Source organism: Suricata suricatta, chromosome X (genome assembly GCF_006229205.1).
Source record: "Suricata suricatta isolate VVHF042 chromosome X, meerkat_22Aug2017_6uvM2_HiC, whole genome shotgun sequence".
NCBI classification, from domain to species: Eukaryota; Metazoa; Chordata; class Mammalia; order Carnivora; family Herpestidae; genus Suricata; species Suricata suricatta.
In genome coordinates this window covers 77,709,478-77,729,335 of record NC_043717.1, presented here as the reverse complement: position 1 = coordinate 77,729,335, position 19,858 = coordinate 77,709,478, and the positions used below count along the sequence as shown (strand labels likewise).

Sequence of the window (19,858 nt, the reverse complement as noted above, 5' to 3'; positions counted from 1 at the left end):
CAAAAACACAAATACAGCATGATTTTACTTACATGAGATAGCTAATAATGAAACTCCTAGACACAGAAAGTAGGTTGATGATTTCCAGGGGCTGTGGTAACAGAGAAATGGAAAATTGTTGTTCAGTAGGTCTCAGTTATGCAAGGAAAAAATGTTCTTAAGAAAAAATAACTTGTTAATACCCACAAAAAAAGAGACACTGATGTCAGCATTATCCTTGTAAACTTGTAAGTAAAATTTGTTTTTTTCTGCAAAATTCCATAAAGATATTAACTAATCAATTCTATGAGAGACACTTGGTTTAGTTGCTTCAGAATCCTTCCTAAATCCCAAGTTTAAGTGTTGCAAAGTAATTGATTATGGTAAACAAAACTCACTCCAGTTTTCTAACATATGGGCTCCACGTGTGTGTTCCTAAGACAGAAGGCTTTAATTTTCTTGGCACTTGTTACTGTTTAGCTGCCTTTTCAGGATAAGTGCCAGAGCTGTGCAGACACTTTGTAGGCTCTGATGAAACATAATTAGATAGCAATAGTTCTGTAAAGTCCTTTTGTATTACATTCGCCACAGTGAGCACATTATAAGATTGTTGCACCCTATAATATACTGTTCATCATATCTTATCAATGAGTGAACTTTCAACCCAGGCATTCTTGAAAAATGCACTACATATTCCGAGAAAGGGATATACAAATGAAATTTCACCAAATGTTAAGTATATTTGGCAGCCAAAGCAATTTGATACAAGTATTATAGGAGTATATTTTTGTGTATTCCATGGCTTAAAATGGTGATCATTTTCTATGTTCTTATATTCTTACAAGAAAAAGTCAGGTATGATGCCCAAACAACATTCTGAATAAAATATTTGACTCTCTAAGTTCTGCCCCAAAGTCCAGGGAGAAGAGGCCACTTGGTGGCTGCCCAATGATATTCTTGAAAGATTCTTTCAAGGGGTTGTTCAGGAAGATATATATTTCCCCTTTATCCTAATATGCAGCAATCATCAACAATTTATTTTCTCATATCCCAAGGTCAGGAGAGAAAATGCTGTGTATATACCTTTGGTAAAATTACATACATTTGATACCATTTGGCCAGGACATTTCCCTTCAAACACAGAGAGAAAAATAAATTTTGAATCATGTACTTATTGCCAAGCCACCGATGTCCGTTTTTGATGCCTTTTAATGACCCCAATTTAGTACTCCACTATTTGACAATGTTGTTCAAAGAAGCTCCACTGTAGCTCTGTAAACTATTTTATCTTCCTTGACAATGCTGCTCACTAAAAAATTCCTTCTCATTCTTCCATCCCATCCCATTTAATTCCTCATGTTTCCAGGTTTGGAGCCCATCCAATAATGAAGAGGAAAATATTCCATTGTGTCAGGTCATTTTAGAAGCTGACCTTGCAGGATTTGGGGAACTCAAAAGTATATGGGGAACTTATTGGTGGTGACCCAAATTCAAATCATATTGCATCACAAATGCTATGATCAAAGCCTTGATAATAAAATTAAGAATTAATTTATAGCATCTATCCATTTAAGTCTCATTATTTTTGAGCTGTCACAGCTTCAAACCTTGGGCTTTCTTTGGTCTTCAAATAGGTCTGTAGCTTCACCAAATGAATAAAAGATGAGTGGGCTCAACCACAATCTCATCTTTACAAAGTGCCATTTTAACTAATACCATAGGTCTACTAAACCTGTCCTTTTGCCTTCAATACAATACATCTATATCTCATATGGAATTCTTTTTATTCCAAAGATAAGAACTCAAACATACATTAGCAGATTGTTTAAGAAACCCCACTCTACTGTTTTGATCATTATGTTTTGCAATACACAAATAATCATACTCTAAATAGAGCCAAAAGCCCAAGAGGAGCTAACTCCATACATACTAATAATATTCATGGTTTTAGCTTAGTAGATACTATTGCCTCCTTTTACTGACAGTTCTTAAGTTGCCTACTCTCTTAAGCACATCAACAACCACCCCTAAAAACTCAGGACTAGAGTTTCTTTACAAGGTGATGACAGCCTAATGAACACAGACCGTTTCTCACTTGTATCTTCTATTTCTTGGCAATAAGGCATTGATGGCAAGAGAGTCTAATTTTTCTCCAAAGAATAGATTAAAGTAAATGGCAAGATATTTTCAGATACATTTCTATTTTGACAGGAAGTAAGGAGGAAAGAATGGATGCATGTGTAAACTGATTTTTATTTTTGGTGGTAAGGGAGAAGTGGCACAAACATAAGAGCTGAATAAGCAAAGCACTTACTGCTTAGTAGTTAAGTTTTATGTATATCACCTTGATTCTAGAACCTTCATCAATACACAAGAGCTTTCTATGATAGCATGCTATATTCCAAGCTCTATAAGACAGAGAATTATACTTTTCTCATCACTATAACTTAACACTATGGAAAAACATAATATCTGGCATATAGTAGGTGTTTGATAAATATTTATTAATGAGGAAACTGAGATATATTAATTATTTTCTTGACATGTTCATTTTTCTTTCTAGACTCCTTGAATCCAAAGATAATGTCTGTAGTCTCAGAACCCCTCCAAAGTGTCTGGCACATGCTTATTTTTGCCCGATCAATGAACAAATAGATTTTAATCACATATTCCTTGTATCTATCCCAGGTCAAGTTCTAATTAGCTATCTAAAATGTCTGTCATACCGAATCCCATTCTGTTTTTATGTGCAGTCTTATATGCTAGAACTTTACATTTATTTGGTCTCTAAAGTAATAAATACCTTCATCCAAAATATATGGTTTTGTTTGTTTGTTCTTTGCCTCAGTTTACACAAAAACATTCTGGTTCTATGAGGGCTCTAATCCCAGGTTTATGTGAATCTCTGACTTTTAATAATACTTTGATAATATTTTGGTAATACTTTGAATTCACATTTATACTATTCCAACTTATTTTTCAGCTATACCCATTCCCACTTTGTCTTTTTTTCCAGTTACATGTTGTTTTCTTGCCTAAGATGCCTAAGTCACAATTTGTTTTTATTATTTGTCTGGTTGGGCTCTGGACTTTGCTGAATTATACCCCTGATCCTTGACCTTCTTAGTTATAGCATGTCATAAAATGTTTGTTTGTTTGTTTTTTAAATAGAACATCCACTATAACATGTAGTAGTGAACTTTGCTACCTTTAAATTATCGTCAATTTTTACTTAATTCAAATATTTGCATAGCAGAATCAGAAAATAAAAAAGCCCCAGACATTTTTAAGACACTTTAGAGCAATAGTTCTGAATGTGAGTTGTAGATTTATCAGCAGAAGTGTAGTGGATGAAGGAGATGGAAAGAGTATACGTTGTTTTTAAACTTTTTAAAATATTTATTTATTTTTGAGAAACAGAGAGAGACAGAGCACAAGCAAGGGAGGGTCAGAAAGAGAGGGAGACACAGAATCCGAAGCAGGCTCCGGGCTCTGAGCTGTCAGCACAGAGCCCGATGAAGGACTCAAACCCACAGACTGTGAGATCATGACCTGAGCTGAAGTCAGACACTCAATCGACTATGCCACCCAGGCACCTCAAAAGTATACCGTTTTAAACAGAGCTTGCAAATGCCTAAGAAGACTGAGCATTGTCTATAATGGAATGCATGACGACATGGCTGGTTTCCTCATTCTCTCTCCCCATCTCATGTCTGCCAGGACTTCCCCCAAACCTACTACTGCTAATTCATGAAAAATTGGGATTTGTGTGAGAAGTTCTAGAGGATTCAGCTGTCTATTTGATAATAATCATGCCCATACATTTTAATTAGCCAGAAGTAGAGGAGATGTGACAAGATTTTCCAGGAGAAGCAGGGGAAAGTTAGGGTATCACTTAAAGGCAGCTATATTATACTCATCTTCATGGTCTTTCTGTTGGCTTCTTCTCCACAACCCAGAGTTCATGTGGCTGTGCCTCCTCATTTGTTCATGACTCAGATTTGATCTCTAAGGTTCTGAGAAACATACTTTTATTCAATGTGTCTCTGCTGTGGCTCTGAGACCACATGCAGTCAGCAGTGTTAGTAAGCTGAATAAATATGTAAGCCATTTCTGTGTGTTAACTATAAGTTGAAAAACACATGCTTTTGTAATGAATAAAATATAAATTCCTATAAAAGACTTACTAAAGTCACTATAGTTATTTAACCTTATGTATTTTTCCATTTAACATATACCAAAAGCACAATTACTATTAGGAGTTTATGAATGTTTATAGCAAAAGGTATCCTCAGAAGTGGAAAACAGTAGGGGTTGGGGTTGCCTATTTTAACTAAGTTCTGTCATCACAACTAAAACCTAACAACTAAAATTTACCACACTCCAGTAATGCTCTACTCACTAGAAGAGTATTTAAAAAAAATAAACTCCAGTACAAACCATCAAACCATTGTTTATTGTTTGATGTAGGAAGACTTGAGCTCCATATGCAGAGAAACAAAGTACCCAGGATATCCATAGATATTCTGTAGGCATAGATTTAACACTTATAATAATAAGTGTTAAAACCCATCAAAATTATCTTTGCTGAAACAGTAGAATATGCCAGTGCAGTGGCCACATATAAATTTCATCTTCCTTGGTAACTCTAACCAAAGGCATTCACTACTTGGAGTATCATTCAGAAAATGGTAAAGTACCATCCACTCTCAACAGGTGAAGAATGCCATACTCAATTAGCAATGCATCATGGGCCTAAAAATAGAGAACAGTGGGATGCCTGTCACATATTTGCCATTGTGGGCCGTATGTTACCTTGTGCCTGAATTGCTGCAATAGTTTCTGAGCCAGCACCATTGCTCAACTCAATTAATCTTCTAAATGAGCCATCTTCTAGACTGCATTATCCCATCACTCAAACTGGCTATTATACACCGTATAAGCTCTCAACAAAATTATTCAACTGATTTTGTGATGCCACCAAAATTTAAGCCCATCCAATGTATTTAATCTTATATTTTTCACTCTCCCAACTAGTATCAGGCTTTCTAGCATACTATAGTCACTATTCCCTCCTTTGGCAAGTGCTAATCACTCCACTAGAAATGCCCCTCTTCTCTGTTCATCTTAATGCAAATTTTCTATTCTAATTAGATTCTTTATGTTGCAAGAAATGTAGCTTATCCAATTAATACAAATAAAGCAGTGGGGAATTAACTGTAAGGAAATATACAAACTAAAATTAAAATTGTAACTTGGAAGCCTCCAGTAACTGAGAAAGCTCTAGAAATTGGCCGTTCTCTCCATTTATCTCTCATGGTTATAATGGACTTTCTACTTCTTATCTTCTACTTTCAATGTCACTCTGCACATTTATTCTTTTTTTTCCTATCAAATAGGCTTTTATTCTTCCTCAAAATTTCTGCCCCCTGACATTTTCTGCTCCTTATATGTTTGCCCTGGAAATGGCCATTATGGCTTCCTTTACTATCCTATATATTAAGACCTTTACTACTAGTCATATCAATCTCTCAATATTTCTAAGTGAAAATTTAGAGTCCAGGAATCTGGTTGACCCAGTTGATCTTTTTGCATCAGTCTACAAGATAATAGGTCACTAAATAGTCTATGTATTCAACATGGATCAGATAGCCAACCAAGTGGCTGGGTAGGGTGAGGGACAGAGGGGACATATAAAACAAAATATGGATGGGCTAGTTTCTCTTACAGGATATGATGGCAAACAGACAATGAGCCTAAAACTGCCAACTGTCCTTGCTTGACTACCTAGCTCAAGTCCCCCTTCTTCTATGAAGCCATCAAGAATTTGTAGAAATGAGTGGGTAATCTCGCTTCTGAGAATTTCAATACAATGGATAGCCAATACCACTTATTAAGTGTTAGAATCTATACTTACGGATTATTCTTCTTAAATTATTTTTATTATTTTTTAGAGCGAGTGGGAAGGGAAGAGGGAAAGGGAAAGAGAGAATCTTAAGCAGGCTCCACAACCAGCACAGAGATTAACACAGGGGCTTCATCTCACGACCGTGAGATCATGACCAGAGCCAAAACCAAGAATCAGACACTTAATCAACTGAGGCACCCAGGCACCCCAATTATTCATAATTTTTAATCAAAGTCTAGCCTCACATAACCCATAATTTAAATAGACATTAAGCACAAGAGCTATGTCATAAGTTTTTGTTTTGTCTTAATTTGATTTTGTAATTATTCATAACTAACATATGTTGGGTACTCAGCAAATAGCTAATAAGTTTATTGATATTAAAAGGGTGGAATTTATAATGTGATTATATTTTCAGGCTAAGGAGAAAAACAAGCATTCTCTTCTGAAAACAAATTGCATAAGTCAAGACATTGAGCAGATGGGTGTATAATTAAATAATTCTTCCATAGGTAGATCTCACTACTCATTTTTTCTCTCCAGGGAAATTACAAGAGTCAGTTCAAAGAAACCTGAAAATTTCCATTTGAAAAGATTTTTCCTGTGGTTAATTTATGTCAGATCATAGTGAAATTATTTGTGTTTTCATTTAAAGAGCCTAATTCCAAAGCTAGTGACAAGATTATTTTAATGACATAAAAAAGACCCTATTAGATGGTTCTTATTTATTATATAGCCTAGTATCGATTCAATATGTTACATTATAAAAAGAGACATTCTCCTACATATTTTATACATCATTAAAAGATTATTTTAAACTTTATCTACACCTGAAGTATGATATAGATTCCTAAAATAAGAAAAATACATGCATATACATTTAATTATCATGTGTGGATTCAAAAGACATACAGTCTCAATGTAGATTGTTTAAGCTGTGTGGCTATGGAGAAGTCAATCTACCTATTTATTGATTTTTCTGATTAAGAAAATTAAGAGAAAAAAACTGCCAAAATATTTTCCACCTGTAGGGAAATTACTCAAAATGTTTTCTCTAGAACAAATCTCTTCTGTGTTCCAAGCCACTGTGTTCAACTGTTTAGTTCATACCATTTTTTAGATGTCTCAATGGCACCTCAAAAATGTAAACAAATACCTTATATTCCTTTTTTGCCTCCCTAACCTAGTCCTATTCATGTGCCTCTTAAACTTCCAGGTGATATCACCATCCATTCAGTTCAGCACTCTCTCTCTAACCCGTATACCCAATCCATCACCAAGTCCACTTAAATATCTCTACAATCCATCTATTTCTATGTCTACCACTACTTCTGAAGTCTATGCCTTCATCTTCTCCTGTTCTAAAAATCAATAACTTATTAATTGGTCTTTTCCTCATCCATTCTGCTCTCCCTCCAGACTGTTCTCCGTACTTAGAATGAGGTTTTTGAAAGAAAATCTGATTATGTCTTCCCTTTGCTAGAAAAATCTATAGTGCCTTCCTTTAACAGTTGACTAAAGGCAAAATTCCTTAATATGCTCATCAAGATTTCCTATGACCTCATTCTTAAACACATCTACATTCTCATTTAAATCATGTTCTCTCTTATTCAATATTTCCTAACCACACTGATGTCTCAGACACTCATAGTCACCATGCTCCCTCCTCATCTAAGTGATCCCACAAGCTGGTCCTCCTTTTGCCTAGTTAACTTCTTTTTTTAGTTCATTTATGTTGAGAAAGAGAGAGAGAGATAGTCCCAAGCATGCTCTGTATTGTCAGTAAAAATGTGAGATCGTGATCATGAACTGTGAAATCATGACCTAAGCCCAAGTTGGATGCTCGACTGAGCCACCCAGATGCCCCTGCTAGTAAACTAGGCAAGTTTACTTCTTTTTTAAAAGATATATTTATTGTCAAATTGGTTTCCATACAACACCTAGTGCTCATCCCAACAAGTGACCTCCTCAATGCCCGTCACCCACTTTCCCCACTCCTCCACCCCTCATCAACTCTCAGTTTGTTCTCTGTATCCAAGAGTCTCTTATGGTTTGCCTTCCTCCCTCTCTGTTTGTAAGTTTTTTCCCTTTCCCTTTCCCATGGTCTTCTGTTAAGTTTCTCAATATCCATATATGAGTGAGAACATATGGTATCTGTCTTTCTCTGACTGACTTATTTCACTTAGCATAATACCCTCCAGTTCCATCCAATCTTGCAAATGGCAAGATTTCATTCTTTCTCATTGCCATGTAGTATTCCATTGTATATATAAACCACATCTTTATCCATTCTGGGTTGAAGGACATTTAGGCTCCTTCCATAATTTGGCTATTGTTGAAAATCTGCTATAAACATTGGGGTGCATGTGCCCCCATTCATCAGCACTCTTTTATCCCTTAGGTAAATTTTTAGCAATGTTATTGTTGGGTCATAGGGTAGTTCTATTTTTAATATTTTGAGGAACCTCCATACTTTTTTCCAGAGCAGCTGTACCAGTTTGCATTCCCACCAACAGTGCAAGAGGGTTCCCATTTCTCCACATCCTCACCAGCATCTATAGTCTTCTGATTTGTTCATTTTAGCCACTCTTACTGTCATGAGGTGAATCTCAGTGTGGCTTTGATTTGTATTTCTCTGATGATGAGTGATGTTGAGCATCATTTCATGTGTCCATTGGCTATCTGGATGTCCTCTTTGGAGAAGTGTCTGTTCATGTCTTTTGTGCATTTATTCACTGGATTATTTGTTTTTCGGGTGTGGAGTTTGGTGAGTTCTTTATATATTTTCGATATTAGCCCTTTATCCAATATGTCATTTGCAAATATCTTTTCCCATTCTGTTGGTTGCCTTTTAGCTTTGTTGATTGTTTCCTTTGCAGTGCAGAAGCTTTTAATCTTGATGAGGTTCCAATAGTTCATTTTTGCTTTTAATTCCTTTAACTTTGGAGATGTGTGGAGTAAGCAATTGCTACTATGGAGGTCAAAGATGTTGTTGCATGCTTTCTCCTGTAGGGTTTTGATGGTTTTCTGTCTCACATTCAGGTCTCCCATCCATTTTGAGTTAATTTTTGTGTATGGTGTAAGAAAGCAGTCTAGAAGTCCAAAAGTCTGCTAGAACTGATATATGAATTCAGCAAAGGCACAAGGTACAAAATCAATGTACAGAAATTGGTTGCATTTTTATACACCAATAATGAAGCAACAGAAAGAGAAATCAAGAAATAATCCCATTTACAATTGCATCAAAAACTATAAAATACCTAGCAATAAACTTAACCAAAAGTGTAAAAGATCTCTATGCTGGAAACTATAGAAAACTTATGAAGGAAATTGAAGAAAACACAAATAAATGGAAAACAATTCCATGCTCATGGATTGGAAGAATATATATTGTTAAAATGTCAATTACTACCCAAAGCAATCTTCACATTTAGTACAATCCCAATCAAAATTGCACTGACATTCTTCTCAAAGCTAGAACAAACAATCCTAAAATTTGTATGGAACCACAAAAGACCTTGAATAGCCAAAGTAATATTGAAGCAGAAAACTAAAGCAGAAGGCATCACAGTCCCAGACTTTAGCCTATACTACATCAGGACAGTAATCATCAAGACAATATGGTATTGGCACAAAAACAGACACAGAGACCAATGGAATAGAATAGAAAACCCAAAGTGGACCCACAAATATATGGCCAACTAGTCTTTGACAAAGCAGGAAAGAGTATCCAATGGAAAAAAAAAAAACAGTCTCTTTAGCAAATGGTGCTGGGAGAACTGGACAGCAACATGCAGAAGAATGAAACTAGACCACTTTCTTACACCATACACAAAAAGTTTACTTTTAATCATCATCATATTTCAGCTTAGATGTCATTTCTGAAGCACTCAGACTATGTGAGGTTTCATCAAACGATTTCAAAGGACTACATTTATCTGTGTGATCCTTCAGTCAATATCTAATTGCCTTAGTTCACCAGACCAACTCCCTAAGGGCAGGGGCCCCACCTACTTTGCTCTTCATAGTATCTTCAGCATATAACATAACCCTGTACTGGCACATTTTAGGTTCTCAAAACTATTTTATTGAATGAACTGACAAACTTCTGTCTGCATTTAGAGTTTTACAGTGTGTCCTAAAGGAGGTTTCATTAATTCTTCTTCCACGTCATGCCTTCAGTTCCAGTCCTGTCCATCAGTTGATTTTGTGTGGCTTATTTAGGTAGCAAACTCAAGGATTTAAACATAAGAGCTTTAAGACTTCAAAACAAAACGGTTGCGATAGTTAATTTTATGTGTCAATGTGGCTGCACCACACTGCCCAGATATTTGGTCAAACATTATTCTAGATGTTTCTGAGAAGATGTTTTGCAGATGAGGTGAACATTTAAATGTGTAGGCTCTGATAAAGCAGATTATCTTCCATAATGTGAGTGGGCCTCATCTAACTAGTTAAATTTCTTCATATAACAAAGACTGACTTCCTTCAGTGAGAAGGAATTCTGCCAGCAGATTGCCCTTGCCCTCAGAATGCAACTCCTCTCTGGTTCTCTTGTCTGCCATCTTACGCTGCAGATTTTGGGACTCGCCCCTACAATCATGTGAGCTGATCCCCTAAAATGATTTCTCTCTAGAGAACCTTAACTAATACAGAAGGAAAGGTAAAATCAACAGTTAGTTCTATTTTAGGATAAATTGTCTACAATGGAACCCTTTTTCCCACAGAATTACATGAGCCTGGCATTTATTTGTGTTTTTTTTAATTTAAAAAAATTTTTTTTTAGAGAGAGAGAGACAGCATGATCAGGGGAGGGTCAGAGAGAGAGAGGGAGACACAGAATATGAAGACAGGCTCCAGGCTCTAAGCTAGCCGACAGCACAGAGCCTGACGCAGGGCTCAAACCCATGAACACAAGATCATGACCTGAGCTAAAGCCAGAAGCTCAAACAACTGAGCCACCCTGGTGCCCCTGTGCTTATTCTTTAACAGACATCAGTTGCCTACATAATGAAATCACATACACTGTTTAATGCTGAAATTGAAGAACACAGCCTTTATTAATGTATGTTATATATCCCCTACATAATAAAAATGACCATATTTTCTGACTTTCATTAAGCTTGGGTAAAATTCCCTCAGACTTCTCCTGAGTCTTATGCCAGTTCCAACTGCAATATGGGAGAAAGAAAGGCGGGCAGAAAGAAGCAGAGTTAGTCTTCATCCATTTGAAATATGATGTAGCAGAAGGTTAACCCAATTACACTCTTCCCCAGTATTCCTGGGCTTCAAACAGCTCTAATGTTCTTGGGTTTTTCTTATTAGATTTCCTTAGCTACCTCGTTACTCAGTATCTGTAGTCAATTCAAACTCCCAGACCTTTTACATGCCTCCTACTCTTTAGCTATGTCATACTCATTCTACCCTTGAACAGTTATAATAAGAAACAAATTGAAGATTTTTATGTTTTCCACCTATCAAATTTCATTTTCCTAGTTTTAACACATAAGTCCAGACTCTTATGATCTCTTGATATCCTGAATCTGATCTATCCCTCCAATGCTTGATTATCATGTCATGAATATCCCCATCCCAGTCATTAATAAAAAGTGCAGAGAGTCATCTTAAAGGAAACCTCTGTCTTTAGGCAGTTACTGACCCACTTCACTTGTATTTTCATTTAGTTCCAGTATCTCCTTCTTATTCCAAAGGCTATCCAGGTAGTTCAGCCCATACCTTGCAATATTCCATTCACTTTTTGTCTGTGGAATCATATGGATGCATAAAGTAACATTATATCTGGTACTGGTCTCTAGTCATTAATTTCCCTCTCTCAATCAACAATTGCCATATTATCAACAGACAAGTAAAAGAAGCGAAATATTCACATTAAACACCTAAGAATAAAATAGCAACAATACTATCACTGACAATTTGTAAAAAGCTTTCAATTGTTATTATCCTCCTCCTCCTCCTCATCTTCATTTGACATGCGAATGGCACACATTTTTCTTTTTAGTATTCTCATTTTACAAATGAGTGAACTGATGCTCTGAACAATTAGGTGACTTATCCAGAGTCACAATGGTAATAAGTAGGAACAGAATACAGACCATCTGACTTAGAGTTTTACTTTTATTATATACTAAACTAGCTCAGTAGACAAAACATTTTGCAGATGAATAAGTAAGATTAAGGTCTAAAAATGACAGATTACAATCACATCAAGACATTCAAAACCAATCTACATTTTCCACAACTTTTACAAAACAAGGTTCATATATATCTATTAACCCTTAAATTTATACTAATAAAACATTGCTTTAACCCTGGTTGTATTAACCGTGGTTAATACATCACTGTTATTTCTGTATATACTGGAATCCTTATGATAAAAAATTTTAAAACGCATTTATTTAAAGTCTTTAGAAATATAAGCCCACAAGTATCTTAATCTTGCTTTGGAAAGTTATCCACTAAAATTGCTTTTATTTATTTATTTATTTATTTATTTATTTATTTAGAGGGATGGGAGAGGAGCAGAGGGAGAGGGAGAGAGAAAAGCCCAAGCAGACTCCGTGCTGTCAGCAGAGGGCCAGACATGGGCTCCAACCCATGAATCGTGAGAACAAGACCTGAGTCAAAGTTGGATGCTCAACTGACTGAGCCATCCAGGCACCCCTAAATCACTTTTTAGGACAAAATTTAATATTTAGTAAAATGATTTTGTATTTTTAAGGTCCAAGTCCCAACATGTATCCTTTGGGTGAGTCTTTAATCCATTGATTAAATGAATTTTCCCTTTTACATTTCTGATGTCAATTTAGAAATGGCCTAGGTATCACCTTTCTGATTCCTGATGGAAACATTTTCAATTGTCTCCATTGCCATAGACTAAACTGTATTTGATCTATCAGACTGTAGGCCTCAAGATACAGTTCATTTTTCTAGATTACAGAGTACCAAGTATCTGGATAATTAGGAACCCTCTCAGAGATGAATCCATTTAAAATAATTATTCTCCTTCTGCTTGACATAGCCTGGAAAAAACCTTAGTTATGTCTAGAGGCCCATGCAAATCATACTAGACTTATATTTCACCAAATTAGCTGATAGAAAATGTAGACATGTCACCTGGATACTTTTTCCAATTCTCTGATGAATCAAAAGTAAGAGGTTTCTCTCACTTTGGATGCTGCCTGCACTCTGCAGAGAAGATGGCTGTCTACGTATGTTGGAGTATACATAGGAGGTTAATCTGAAAGGCAAGATCAAGGCAGAGGAAATCACTTAGCGCTGCCTCCATCAAACCACCACTACTAGCAGCTTCACCGACATTCAAAAAATTATTTTAAGGTTTATTCATTTTTCAGAGACAGAGAGAGGCAGACTGTGAGTGGGGGAGGGGCAAAGAGAGAGAGGGAGACACAGAATCTGAAACTAACTCCTGGCTCTGAGCTGTCAGCACAGAGTGCAATGCTGGACTCGAATTCACAGACTGTGAGATCATGACCTGAGCTGAGGTCCAACGCTTAACCAACTGAGTCACCCAGGTGCCCCACAGACATTTTTTATGTTAACAGTTTGCTTCTATTGTTCTCTCTCTTACTATGAGTGGCTGCTGTTTCAGCATAGTCTCTTCTAAATTTTTTTAAAACTTTCTTTTATTAAAGTGGAGCTGACACCCAGTGTTACATTAGTGTCAGGTCTACAACATAATGATTGCACAACTCCATACATCATAGTATGCTCACCACAACCATAGCTACTGTCACCATACAACACTATCAGCATGACCTCTCGAAGCTAAATGACGGTTATTAAGTAAAAAGTACATTCACCCAGCTTGTTCAGGGAGAGGGTTGAATCTCTTTAGGGTTGCAAACTGTAAAATCATATGCAACAATAAGGAATTGCTGCCTGTTAGCACTTTATCCATTTACTTAAACACATATGGTTGTATTATGAAAGAAAAGCAGAGGTACCTGGGTGGCTCAGTCAGTTAAGCGTCTGACTTTGACTCAGGTCATAATCTCATGGTTTTTGAGTTCAAGCCCTGCATAGGGCTCTGTGCTGACAGCTCAGAGCTTGGAGCCTACTTTGGATTCTGTGTCTCCCCTTCTCTCTGCTCCTCCCCTGCTCATGCTCTGTCTCTCTCTCCTTCAAAAATAAAATAAAAAAATTTTTTAAAAGAAAGAGGGGCACCTTGGTGGCTCAGTCGGTTGAGCATCCAACTTCAGCTCAGGTCATGATCTAACAGTCTGTGAGTTCAAACCCCGCATCTGGTGGGAGGCAGGGGGCTGCGGGGGCTGCTGACAGCACAGAGCCTGGAGCCTGCTTCTGATTTTGTGTCTCCTTCTCTCTCTTGGCCCCTCCTCCACTCATTCTCTCTCTCACTCCATCTCTCAAAAATGAATAAATGTTAAAAAAATATTTTAAAAAATGAAAGAAAAACATTTGAGTTTGCATGTCTTACTTAGCTTTATTATTAACTCGGTAACAAATGTTAGGCACAGATAAGAAAAAGAAATAGTAAGAAACTTTTCATTGAACATCCTTAAAATGGTTAAAGATTCATCCATCTTTTGAATAAGTATGGACTGTAGCAAGAATGAATTGATAATATTCCAAATTTCCTTCTAGTGTTTTGGTTCTGTTGTCTTATTTGTTTTGTCAATGGAAATAGTCTGGTGTATATAAATCAGATTGTCATTGCTGTCCATTCTGGTACAGCATAAGCACTATAATTCATTTCTCATGTCAAATTGAAGGTGTGTAGAAAAACAAAATCAGTGAAAAAAACATTCAAGCAGATCTGCTGATAGCAAAATAAACAACCATTATTATAAAAAACAAAGTACTTGTACCCAAGAGAGTCATTTAATAAAACATAGACAAACTTTGGATTTTTATGGAAAATCATATGAGGTCCTGTCTCTATCTTCCACATAGGTAGAAAAATAATTTGATGTTTTAAAATACAGTTTCCAAGATAACTAACTGGCAAAAGTATCAAAAAACAAGTTGCTGATTTTTTCATTTTATTTACTTATTATTTTTAATTGAAACATAATTAATATAGAACATAGTATTAGTTTCAGGTGTATAACACAGTGATTCAAAATTCTATATGTTACTCAATGCTCACCACGATGAGTGTAGTCACCATCTGTCACCACACAACATTATTACAATATTACTGACTATATTCCTTATGCTATACTTTTCATCTCTGGGACTTATTTAGTTATTTTATACCTGGAAGTTTGTGCCTCTTAATTTTTCTTGTCTCTTTGACCCATCCCCCCAACTACCTCTGATTATTTTTAACTCGATCATCTTGAGGTTATTTGGTCTATCTCCAAACATGAATGATTTACAATTTTGAAAATGAATTACAATTTTACATGTGGTTATGGGCTGAAAAGTACAAGGGCAAGTGACTGTGTCATGTTCATCTCTGTTTTTATATTATATCAAACATACAAGTCAATAAATATATCTGTTGAATAAATAAATGATCGTCAACTGGTAAAAAATTAAAGAAAAACCTCTCTCCAGCTATTAATGAACTACCATGTCCTCACCTCTCTAGGTATCCTGTGGGATAGCAAAACATTATTGGATAATGTTACCACCGCCAAGAACTTGTCCTACTCAGAAGAATACCTTTGTTCAGATGAGAAACTTCTACTTATCTCTGTACATCACCAGTGTAGTTTCCTTGTATTCATAATTAATTTCAAGTTTCTAAGATTACCTCTGAGTGACCCTTAATATATTTCTTTCGGCCCTCACTTGTATCCACGTGTCTCCTACTTTTGATTGTCCTTCTCCATGCCATTCTTTTAATTTTTTTTTCTGTTTTTTATTTATTTTTGATAGAAAGAAACAGCGCAAACAGGGGAGGGTCAGAGAGAGAGGGAGACACAGAATCTGAAGCAGGCTCCAGGCTCTGAGCTAGCTGTCAGCACAGAGCCGGATGCAGGGCTTGAATCCACGAACCTTGAGACCATGACCTGAGCTGAAGCCGGACACTTAACCAACTGAGCCACCCAGGTGCCCCTCTCCATGTCATTCTAACATGGCTGCAACTATCAGAGCCTGTGAAGTTTTGCAGCCACCGAAACTGATGAAGTTTTGTTGGACTAAGCATTATCTTGATGTCAGGCTATTTTTCAGAGGTGCATTCCTAGATATTGAAGTCTCTCTGATACTTCAAAGAGGTTTTCTGTTTCTTTTTTGATGTTTATTTGTGTGTGTGTGTGTGTGTGTGTGTGTGTGAGAGAGAGAGAGAGAGAGAGAGAGAGAGAGAGAGAAAGAGAAAGAGAGAGAGGGAGAGAGAAGAGAGCAGGGCAGGGGCAGTGAGAGAGAGGGAGACACAGAATCCGAAGCAGGCTGCAGGCTCTGAGCTGTCAGCACAGAGCTGAACACCAGGCTCAAACCCATGAACTGCAAGATCAACTTGAGCCAATGTCAGATGCTTAACTGATTGAGTCACCCAGGTGCCCCCATCTTTTTCTAAAATTAATAGGTAGTAGCTGCGTCATTATCTTTCCAAATAGGTCTTTACATTGCTCCCCTTAATTCTTCATGGGAACCCTAGATCCTTTGGTTCCTGCTTCCAGATTCTGTGTACCCACACAGAGGACATATTTATTCTGTTTTTCTGTGTAATGTTTCTGTGCAAATCCTAACACTGCTCAGCTTTTCCTGTCCTTTGGAAATCTCTGCCAATAATCCCCTACTCCATTTTCTTCTATTGATTGTTCCTCCTTTGCAAAGGACACAGGGAGGGCAGCTGTGAGTGAATCGTGTCAGGATTTCTTTTCACTCACCTGAAAGCAACGTGGTCTTTCCAACTCTAAGATCTGTAAGTCTGTGATTCTCTCTACCATACTGTCAGTCTCTGTGAGAGGTGACAACTGTCATATTTCTCTGGAAAACTGCAAACGGAATGACAAAATGAAGGTTGCTTCTTCTTCAACTCTTGTGCTTTGGAACTTTTATCTTGAGCCTAAAAGCCCTAAAGACAAAGAGAACAATAATTGCACATTAAATTAGAGACATAAAAGCCAGTCTGAATTGTAGCTTCTAGTTCCCTACAACCTTAGTTATGCAACATATATTTGATGTAACTGTGCTTTGTGAGCCAGAAATTAAGAAAAATGTCCTGTCAAGAAGTTAGAATATTTGAAATTGTAACTGTCTGTGAAAAATCCAACATCATGAGAAGTATAAGATGGGTACTATTTTCTCCTTTTGTAAGATGAGAAAATGGAAGCCTAGAAAGATTTAGGAGAGGAAGCCTAGGAAAAAGACCCTAGGTGATAGAGCCCACATATCCTGTCACCTAGGCCAGTGTCCTTTCAACTGCAAGCTTACTCTCTGCATCCTCTGAACAAGTCTGGAAAACTACATACCTAATGAACTTCCAAGTCACATATCTACTTCCAGTGTTCATTAAAATTCCTAAAGCAAAATGCATAATTATATTATGGAAATAATTAACATTATGTGAGAAAAATTATTACTCTAAAAGTTTCAGTCAGCAATAATTGTGTCTCAGATAAACTTCATGAGCTGTGATACTGCCATTGAGAAAAGATACATTAAAATTTGATGTAAAAAAAAGCTGATGTAAAAATCACTTGAATCTGAGAAATTTGTGAGTGGACATTTTAATACTGCAGTTTATTCCTTCCACAACTTTTGTTGTATTATCTGAATGACCTGAGTTAACGGGAGTTTCTTTTCAAAAGCCTGACTTTCCTAATTCTCCTTGATGAAATTTCTTGCACCTTGATGAACATCTCTACTTAAATTTATCCTTACATTTGAGGAAACACATATTCTGACTTTGCAAATGGCATGCAATTGTAATGTCATTCTTGAGAATTACCTTGCTACATAGGCAGGATGGTGAACTGTCACATTAAAGAAGGAAAAGGGGGGAGTGTTCTTGAGCAAAAGCAGTGCAAATCAATCAAAAATGTTGAACAGAACTGAACTAGTAACAGGGGCTCAAATGTCCACAAATCCCACAGATGATCATTTATTCATACTTTGAGCATATATGCCTCTTCTGCAGTTTGTCTGTGATGGGCCACCAGTACACTAACCCTCAGCCTCCTCTGGGACAGTCACAGATGTCTCTGAGACCACTGTGACTGGAGTCTGGAGTGTTACCTATGAAGTAGCACAAGAAAAAGCTGACTGAGTGGAACGCAGCTATGAGCTTGACCTTCTCAGCATCTTGATCTTGTGCCTACATATTATAGATCCATGGTCATCCTTATGTCAGTAAAGAAGTAGGAAAACAAAGTCAATCCTTTATACTTTTGTATCACACTTCAGATTGCAAATGATAGATGAGGAAATTATGTGAGAGAAAGTAGTTATAAGTGTTGATTCTTATTTCAAGAAACTTGTTGAAAAGAAGAAGAGTAGAACAATATTCCAAGAGAGAAGCTAAGCTAAGGAAAGATGAGGAGAGTTAGGGTGGGAAAGAATTAGCATGCTTAGAGGCTAATAAAGGAGAGGTCAGAGAAGCTAAAAGTACAAAAGAGAGACAGAAATTGATAATGTCTAAGACTTCACACTTATTTTATTCTTCCACATGGTGCCTCTTTCCCCACACCACTCTGATGCTTCTATCTTTCCCATCTCATAAGATTCTGTGCCCCCCTCCCAAGTTTCTCAAGTCAAAAATCTAGAAGACATACAAGTCACTGGCAAGTCTTGTCAACTTCATCCAAAAGGTAAAATCCGAATCCAACCATTCTATATAGCTACTCACTTGTGCCCAGGTTACCCTCGTCTCACACCTAAATTGTAATACCTTCCTCATTGAGCTGTTTTTGATTTTGTATTCTCTTAGCATTCATTCTCCACATGGGTACTATAATTCCCTTTTTAAAATATAGTGACTTTGATGTCTTCCTAAAGCACTATACTAGAACCCATATTTCTTGCTCTGCAAAATTCTGATTTCTACTCACCTCTTCAATCTCATCTTCTACCACTCTCCCAAGTGTTCATTAGACTTGATCTTCTTTCTGTTCCATTACTATTAAACTCGTGTCAATCCCTTACTTGTACATTTGTGACTCCTTCCAGCTCTTCACATATTTAGCTCCTTGGGTCTCAGTTCAAATGTCATTTCCTCAGACAGGCTTTTCTGGATCAGCATATCTAAAATAGTCCACCAAATTCAAATCACTTTCTTGTATATCTTCTTTTTCTATTTCCCTTATGAGTCTTACCACACCTCTGAAATCATACTGCATATTTATTTGCTATCTTTATGGTCTTTCTCCCTCAATTAGATATAAGTTCCACAAGAGACAGATTCTTGCCTGTCTTGTTTGCTAATGTATTTCCTTCTAGGAAATATAAATATCTATTGAATGAATCTGTGAATAGGTGAATAAGGGAGTAAAACAAGTTAGTTGAGAACACCAAGAACATATCAGGAGAACAGGAAGAAAAATATATCATCTGAGTCACAAGAAACAGAAGTTAGTAAGGATACAGAGAGGTTTAGAAATTGGAGGTTGACACATTTATTATTTTTGAAGATTGGCCAAGGTCGTCTTCCAAGGACAAGAGGGACACCTTATCGATTGCTTTTTATAACAGCAATATATAACTTGTTTACAACCTTTCCCTAATGTATATTCCCTGGCACAGATAATGTTGCCATCAATTTTAGCTCTAAATTCTCTTGTATCCATTTTCTCCACTTATTATCAGTCCTTTTCACTGATGTCTCTCATATATTTTACAGTTGGAAGAATATCTGCCTTAATGAGGAAGATGAGAACAAGAGAGCTGACTATAAGAGATACCTTCTGTGTTATCTGCTAAAGTCATACCATCTGCCCCAAGCAGAAGACCTAGCCCTTTCCATCTTACATCTGTAAGCATTGGTGAAGTCATGGTTTTTGACTTTGTAATTGCTTATTTATA

At 36.6% G+C, this 19,858-nt stretch overlaps 1 long non-coding RNA gene across 1 annotated transcript; it reads right to left on the bottom strand.

Annotated features, from left to right (window-relative positions):
• Positions 1 to 68: 68 nt before the first annotated feature.
• LOC115283661 lies at positions 69 to 16,897 on the bottom strand. Its single transcript, XR_003905045.1, has 3 exons — positions 16,726 to 16,897; positions 13,022 to 13,145; positions 69 to 91 (listed from the first exon to the last, which is right to left on the bottom strand). It is a non-coding gene; the product is annotated as an uncharacterized LOC115283661 (long non-coding RNA).
• Positions 16,898 to 19,858: the final 2,961 nt, after the last annotated feature.